Here is an 8,491-nt window from a genome sequence, read left to right on the forward strand (position 1 = left end):
CAATATTATTTTTTAATTATACTTTATAATAGTATTTGTAATATGTATAATTGATGAACGAAGAATGCTACTGTAAATTATTCTTTTCATATAATAAAATTATTATGGCCTAGGCCGTTTATCGATTAAAAAAAATAAAAAATAAAAAAAATGTATAATTGATAAGTGTTACAATTTATAAATTATATCATTTATTATTATTAATATTTTTTATTTAAACAATTTATCATTTAGTTTAAATACATTTAAAACTTAAATATATATTTTAATATTAAATTAATAATTATATTTTATATCAAAAAAATATACTAAAGAAATAACCACAAAAAAGAAATAATTCAATTCTAAAAGATACATAAATTATTATTAAGTTTTTATAAATTATGTATTAAAATTAAATAGTTATATTTTATTTCTTATTCATGATATCATATTTATTCATCAACATCAAATTTATATGTATTACATCTATTTATTATTTACAAATGTACATATTAAATTATATAGATATTATTTCATAATTAAAAATTAATTAATTTTATGAAAAAATTAGAAATACAAAAACATTAAATAGTAAACCTTCTCTAATTGTGTAAAATTAAACTATTAGTTTTACTTATAAAATATTTTTATATTTCAATACATTTCATTTTTTCTTATAGAAATGTGAGTTTTAATATAAAAATTAAATTCTTAATTTCATTAATTAAAATATAATATCTTTATTATTATTATTATAACCATGATTTTATTTTGACTATTTGTTTTATTAAGAAAAATAATTATACTTATCTCTCTCTCTCTCTCTCTCTCTCACACACACACACACACACACACACACACACACAACTTATGTTGGTATCATTCTATCTTACTATTTTATCTCTCTTCCTCTTCCTCCTCTATCTATCTTTTTTTTTCTTTGCATATATGTTTATGTTGTTATTATTGTATATTGTTATTGATCTCTATCTATATCTATATCCTAGTTTTTGTCCAGTGCTAATGATTAAAAATAGTGTGAGTTCCATTTGATAATCAAGATGAGAATAATACATAGTTGGGGGAGTTATTCCAACTACTTATGGTTCTCTAGTAGCATGCATGGTATGCTTAAACATATAGTGTGATAGTCCAAATGCTTCATCACTTCTTCAAGTTCTATAATTCAAATATTGGTATGGAAATATTTCCTCATTGCACATAATTTAAGTTGTCAATGTAGAAGGTGCAAAATTGTCTAAAGCATATGTATTGATCATAGTATGATATTAAGTACTTAATGTCATATTGGGGACTTTGGACTCTTATTTTTGGGCTTAAATTCCCAAAGATATAATAATATAGCACAAGAACTTAACAAAAAAAAAAAGAGTCATCCTATCAAATCACAAGCACATTTCTAAGACGAGAATTTAACAACAAAATATGAGCAATCCTATCAGATCACAAGTGCATTTCTAGGCAAAAATTAATGCATTCACAATGTTAATTTAGATTCTCACTCATCTACACCTCTACAACCATTATGCGTTAGGCAAGAACTATGATGCATTGCGTCTCTTGTTACAACTAAAATCAGTCACTTTCTAAAATTAAAATGTCAATTTATTTTTAAATTAATTTTTACATGTTAATTGTTTAATTTTGATTTGCTAACCCTTATTTTTCTAAGGGTAATTTTGATTTATTCATACAAGAAATTCAAAAAATTAAATTCTGGAAACTTCTTCAAATATTTTGATTTATCCATACAAGAAATTCAATAAATTAAATTATGGAAACTTCTTCAAAATCTGTGGAATGTTGTTCATAGCATTGGAAGCTTCCCTCTGTAACATGACTTCCTCCTCCAATTATGAATTTTTCACTTTCTACCTTTGGGGGACAATTTTGGGCATTTGAATAGGGGGATTTGGATCTAACAACAATCGAGTGGCCACTTTGGGGTCTTGAAAACCAATCAAGCTTCTCACATCCCATAGCCAATGAGGCCAATCTTTCCTTAGCCGAAAGTCTCTTGACGGGCTCCTTTTTCTCCCTTGTTACTCTACCATTAATGCAAGATCTTTGAATGCCTAGTGACAAAATTGGGACAAATTAACACAAACTAGAAGAAGAGGTTGAATCCCAACCAGGGCTTCCGATTTCTAAAGTGCTTGTAAGAGACAGAGGAGCCATTTTCACATCTGTCTCACAACAAAAATTAATCTGAGAGAGGAAAGGATGTTCCAATAGCTGTGTGGCAGTCCACCTCTATTTCAAATCTCTATGGAAGCACTTCTCAAGAAAATCTCGACCTTCAGGAGAAAGACAGTCGAGCAATTGAGGCAGGTCGTCTATGCAACCAATTCGGTACATGGTTGCAAGGGGGTTCAAACGGGTGCCCCACAGTGCCATTCAAGTGGCCATTTCCACAACTGTGCAGCTAAGAGACCAAATATCTGAAGACGGCCCCTGCTCCACTTGATTCACCACTTTAGGAGCCATCCATAGAGGAGTGCCTCTTAAAACACAAATTACCCCCTTTCCCTCTATTCTCCTAGAAAATCTGAAGTCCTCGATCTTAACCATGCCAACAGCTCCCTCAAGAACATTTCTTCCCTTGATGTCACAATGCACAATCCCCTGCCCATGGAGGTAATCCAATCCACAGAGAATATCACTTGTTGTGGATTTGATCACCAACACTAGTCAAATAGAACATCACTTCCTGTATCTCGCGTGCTCAATTAGGAGAGACATGAAACATTTTATAGCAGCCCCTGTTACTACATCGTCTGAGTTATTTACTTTGTCACTGCTGCATCCAACAAATAGAGGAAGGGCTTTGTTCACATGAGTGGAAGCTGGAGGATGCTAGAAATTAGTATAGTTTCCACTCAGAAAATGCTACATAAAATTTCGCTACACCAAAATGAAATGGGGTTGAGCTACTCAACATGCCTCTCTGTGGTGTGGAGTTGAGCACAGGCTAGTTTCCATTATTTCTCCCTTTCAAAAACCCATCTTGTGAGTTAGGAGAGACCTTCATCAACAGAGCTCTATGAGAAAGAAGCTTCCAAACTTCAAAATAAATAAAATTTAATATGACATTTATTTTTTAGAATGGAAATATATCTATAACAAGTATCAAATTACTTATCTTACTATTAGTTTCTTTTTATGAATTTAAAAGTTTGACAATATAATCATATTTCAAGCAATCAATTATTTGTAGTTATAATCATAAAATATTTAAAAATAAAAATTAAACAAATGTTATAATTTCTAATAAATACAAATGAACTTGAAATTAAAAATTAATAAATAAATACATCTTAAGAATAAGATAGATTTAATCTATTAAACCTTTCAACTCTCATTTTGTTCAATCTGTATTTTGTTCCACTGTTTGTAAAGAACCAATCAAGTCTCTACAAAACTAATAATAAATCCCATTGTTGTACTCTACTTAATTATTATAAATTGTATTAATGCCTTCCACACTGAAATGCTTTTCATTTGTAAGTAGATAATCAATAGACTTCCTTATTGACAGTAGAAATCTAAAATTTGTTTTGTTTTTTAATTCAAAATTCTAAATTTACTATATTTTTCACAACAATTTAATATTTATTAATTGATTTAAAAAAAATGTCATCATTACATTATCAAAATAACATTAATCAATACACTTCTTGATTAATTGAAATTACATTTTGAACATTTCTATATTAGATTAATTAGTCATTGTTACTTGTTAAATTTCTTTAAAATTACTTAATCCTAAATAATTTATTTAAAAAACTCTCCGTTTTCTTGTACTTACATTAAAAATCAAAGAAAATATAGGGAACAATCAAAGAAAATATATTAAAAATGATTCAGGAATCCTTGGAGTTGCCACACAAATTATGGACGTAATACCCATGGCACTTCCAGTCATATTTGCTTCACTTCTAAGTCGCACCTGTTTATGAGTCAAAATTAAAAAATTAAAAAAATTATTATATAATTGTTTATGTATATTCTTTGTCAAATCTAAGATGATTGACATATATGAAAATAGTTACTAACTTTTACATATCTTCTTCTTGTGGCGTCCAATTAAAGCATTTCATCTTGGCAATTTAGGGACCATGAATCTTATTAATATCTCTTTAACTAAGAACTTTATAATATTATTTATTACATCTTTAGAAGTTTGATAATTAGATTAACCCAAGTTAATAGTGTCTTTATCTCAAATTGAACTTTTACCTGTAATTACTATCTTATTATTGACTCTTATATTCCCTTCTAAATGCCACAATAGGCAGGGACTTGTGCTCAAACAGAGCTCTTGTTCTAATTAGGTATGCATGGTCCTTATATTATATACATGGTGTGTACATTTTAGATCTCTTATGGTATATTTTTAGATCTTTTAGGGTATTTTATATATTATAAAAATAAATAAATATACTCTTGTTGTACTCTATGAAAGGCATGTGATAATAAGAAATATTTTTTGTATTAATAATCGAGAGTTCAAAAAGAGAGCACCAAAAAGAAGGGAGGCTTGGCCTCAACCTACCAATCAAAGAGTATCAAGTAACAAACCACATAGGGTTAAAACATGAAAATAAAGTAAATACAAGTATGGAAGAGAAAAAGCCCACTAGTGCAGAATATCATCAACTTTATCTATCCATGTAGTTCATCCAAGCAAGCCTTCCATCTAGACTACTTTTTTCAAGTCCAAAATATGAGAGTACATATGCAGGATCTCAAAGCTGAGACTATTTTTTATCTTTGATATCATGCATAAGTTTTCCAAGCGCGTCATCAAAAGCCATCTGAACATCAGTAATACTAGCCAACTCGAAGCCATTCTTCATCTCATAGATGAACATGGAAGCATGCCCATCATGAAGGAATCTCAATAGCTTCCTCCTTTCTAGATTCAAAACACAACAAACCTGAGAGGCAATTTCAAAACGGGTGAGTTTTCTATAAAACCCAATAAGAGTCATGTTAATGCCTTGAAATTTAGATTCATTTCTTAATTTTCAAATATACCAAATGATGAGAGATGAGAGAATCTGCTAAAACAGGTTAGCATCTTTGTGAAGCCCATCAATAATACCAATAATGATATCAAGAATATAAACATGATTAGTAATAAAAACACCAAATATAAGCCAAATCTCTTTAGGAAAACTACAATCAAAGAAAATGTGTCTCATAGTCTCAGGCATTCTGCAAATAGGAAAAATATCAAAGCTGGCTTGATGGTTTCTGATAGGTAATTTGTCTAGCAAAAGTTGTCACTTAAAGCATTTAATCTTAGGCAGGATTGGAGCTTTCTACAGTTTATCAAAAAAATTATGCCAGTCAGCAGAGGTAGAGGTACAATACCAAACATTATTAATATGATCAATGAAAAAGGTATCATGATTAAGGAATTTATAAATATCTTTAGCTTTAATAATAGTAAGGAGGGAGCCATTTTGCCATCTAGAGGAGAGGAAGCGATGGGAATCAACATCAATGTTCCTAGGAAGGTTGAGGGTAGCACAGGCCAACTTAATCAGATTGTAAGTACGTTTATGGGAAGCAGGGAGATCAAAACCCCTAGCAAGGTTATCCCAACTAACTAGATTGTTATGTTCCATAATATCCATATTACAGTTAATATCGTTATTAGCCTAGATTCTGGCCAAAAATCTCTTGGTCAAAGCAAGTGGCTTACTGTGGTGGAGGAGATTCCACCAAATAGAGTGTTCTCCATGCAAAGTATAATTGTAATCAAAAGTGGAGTTATTAATGAAGCCATAGACGTTCTCCCAAGCCTTCCAAATGGATCTAAAAACCCAAGTACCCTGAATAGTTATGGGAAACTTGCCAGCAATTAGGTCACAAAAAGGCAGGCCTTTCTAGGATTTGGCCTCTTTGGGGACACCATTCTAAATATTTTTTCTAATAAGCACTTTCTAGGGCTCATCACCATCTAGGGCTTGGAAGATCCATTTGGAAGCGAGGGCCATCCCCTGAAGTTTGAGATCCTTCAGGCCAAGACCACAAAGACATTTCTCAAGATGGCACCAGCCCCATTTGACCACATGGGCTTTTTTGTTACCTTTACCATTCGACCACAAGAAATGTCGGATGGCCTTTTGAAATTCAAAAATTTGATAATTGCTAAACATCCAAGCAGAAGAATAATAGATAATATAAGAAGAGAGAATTTTTTGACAAACATGCACTCTTCCAGCAAGGGAAAGAAATATATTGTTCCACTTGTTAAGTTTTCTGAGAATTTTTTCCTTAACCTAATTCCACATATCTTTGAGTGAGGGGGTCATAGAGAAGGGGATACTGAGGTATCTGACAATCTTATTAAGACCTCCCTAGTTGTATCCAAATTGAGAAAACCAATCTGGAGGCTTATCTTTCCATCCCAACATAATGGATTTCACGCTGGAGATATGAGCCCTAGAAGCTTTACCAAAGAGATCAAGTTTTTGGTTGAGGCATTGAATATTATTCTGTGAGAGCTCTAAAAAAAGAGAGGTATCTTCAACAAATTGTATGTTTAGGAGCTCAAAATTATTAGGAAGAGTAATTCCATGAACTCTAGGGAAGATAGTATCATCCTTAAGAAGATAAAATTGGGCATTTGAGGCAATGACAAAGAGGGCAGGAGCCAAGGGACACCCTTGTCTAATGGAGCAAAAGCTAGATGGGTTGAGTAAGAGTCCCATTGATTTCAAGCATGGCAGAGGCATCTCAAAGGAGGATTTGAATGTACTTGCAGAAGATGCAGAGGAAACCAAAAGCTTTCAGCATCATAATAATAAAGTCCCATTCAACCCTGTCATAGACCTTCTCAAAATCAAGAACAAGCATGGCAACATTTTGCTTAGAAGAATTAGCCCACTCCATGGCCTCCTAGCTAGTAATAAGGTTTTTCAAGTATATATCTTCCCTTAATAAACTTGATCTGGGTAGAGCAGATAAATTTTAGGAGAACAGACTCCAGACGGGAGGCCAAAATTTTGGCAAGGATCTTATACGAGACATTAAGCATAGTGATAGGATGCCAGTTTTTAACAAGGGCTCTATCACCATCTTTAGGGATCAATTTGATAATGCCAATGTTAATAGAATTCCCTAGAGTGCCATTAGAAAAAGCTTCCGAGTAGAGGTCATAGAGATCATTAGCAATCCACTCAATATTGGCTTTGTAGAATTCAATAGGGAGCCCATCTAGACCAGAGGCTTTGTTTTCTTTAAGCTTTCAGATGGTGTCAGCAATTTCTTGTTGGGAAACCATACTCTGAAGGCCATGAATGTCACTGTTAGGGGTCATCTTAGGAATGAGGTTAACCTAACTACTTTTAGTGGCTTTCAAAGTAGGAGTATCTTTAGAGGTGAATAGGTTGTTTCTATAGAAATTTTTGAAAGCATTGGAGATATCGTGTATGGTGAGTAGCTCCTTGTCATTATCAACAATTATGTTGATTCTTTCTTTGCTCTGTTTTTGTTTGAGGAGGTTAAAGAAGAGTTTAGATCCTTTATCACATGTGCATTTGTATAATATATTTGCTATCATTGTTTGAAAGGTTAGTATATGATAATTTGTATTAACAAAATATATAGTTTTTATGGAAGTGAGAAAAAAATGTCATTACAATTTTAAACATAGACCATAACAAAGGATTGGAGATCAAGCCACTTAAAATAAAACCACATGTATGATAATTCATATAATTAAAATATAATTTTTTTATTCAAAAAAGTTTTAAAAAGTTCATAGACCATTACAATTTAAATCATAAACTATAACAAAAATTTGAAGATCAAACCACATAATCTCCATGTAGCTTAAAAGTTTATAGAGAGTTTAAAGTTCTTAAATGACAACGTCAAAACTATATAAATAATAATAACAAATCATTGTAATGGTGTAAATACATTACATATTCTTCGCTAATGATAATAGTATTACGAACTTAATCTTCATAATGATCAAGATATACTTCTTCCATAAAACCTACAAATGCAACTACTTTTGTGTATGTCTCCTTGTCCTTTCTTTGAGACATCTTCCATTTTTGATATTTAAAGCTCTTCAACATAATCAATGAATAAAGCAGTATTTTCAATATCTTGAAGGATTTTTTTCAGGCACTCGCACAATTGTCAATAGGCATTTCAAAAAAAAAATTGAGTTGATAGAGGTGTTTGGACTTGCATCAATGATTTTTTATTCATTTTCTAATAGATCCATAGTTTCAAATATCTTGTGTGAATTTAAAAAACTATAAAATTCGTGTTAGTATATATGATTTAGGAGATAAAATTTGACCATAAATAGTGAAAAGTAAACTTAGAAACTAATTGTTAGAGTATTTAGAAATTTCCTAATCAACTCTAGTTTGCTTAAGCTAAACTTTGGGCATCTAATAATTAATTCTTTTATTAATTATTATGATGCAACCTAGGTTAGAACTATTTTGCATTT

The 8,491-nt window shown here is 31.2% G+C and overlaps 1 pseudogene; it reads right to left on the reverse strand.

Annotated features, from left to right (window-relative positions):
- Positions 1 to 2,100: 2,100 nt before the first annotated feature.
- LOC149580010 (mitogen-activated protein kinase kinase kinase 17-like) lies at positions 2,101 to 4,997 on the reverse strand (annotated as a pseudogene).
- Between the last annotated feature and the right edge of the window lie 3,494 nt (positions 4,998 to 8,491).

The sequence above is a fragment of the Cupressus sempervirens genome, chromosome 1 (assembly GCF_028749045.1).
Source record: "Cupressus sempervirens isolate cs-2001-9-10 chromosome 1, ASM2874904v1, whole genome shotgun sequence".
In the NCBI taxonomy this organism is placed as follows: domain Eukaryota; kingdom Viridiplantae; phylum Streptophyta; class Pinopsida; order Cupressales; family Cupressaceae; genus Cupressus; species Cupressus sempervirens.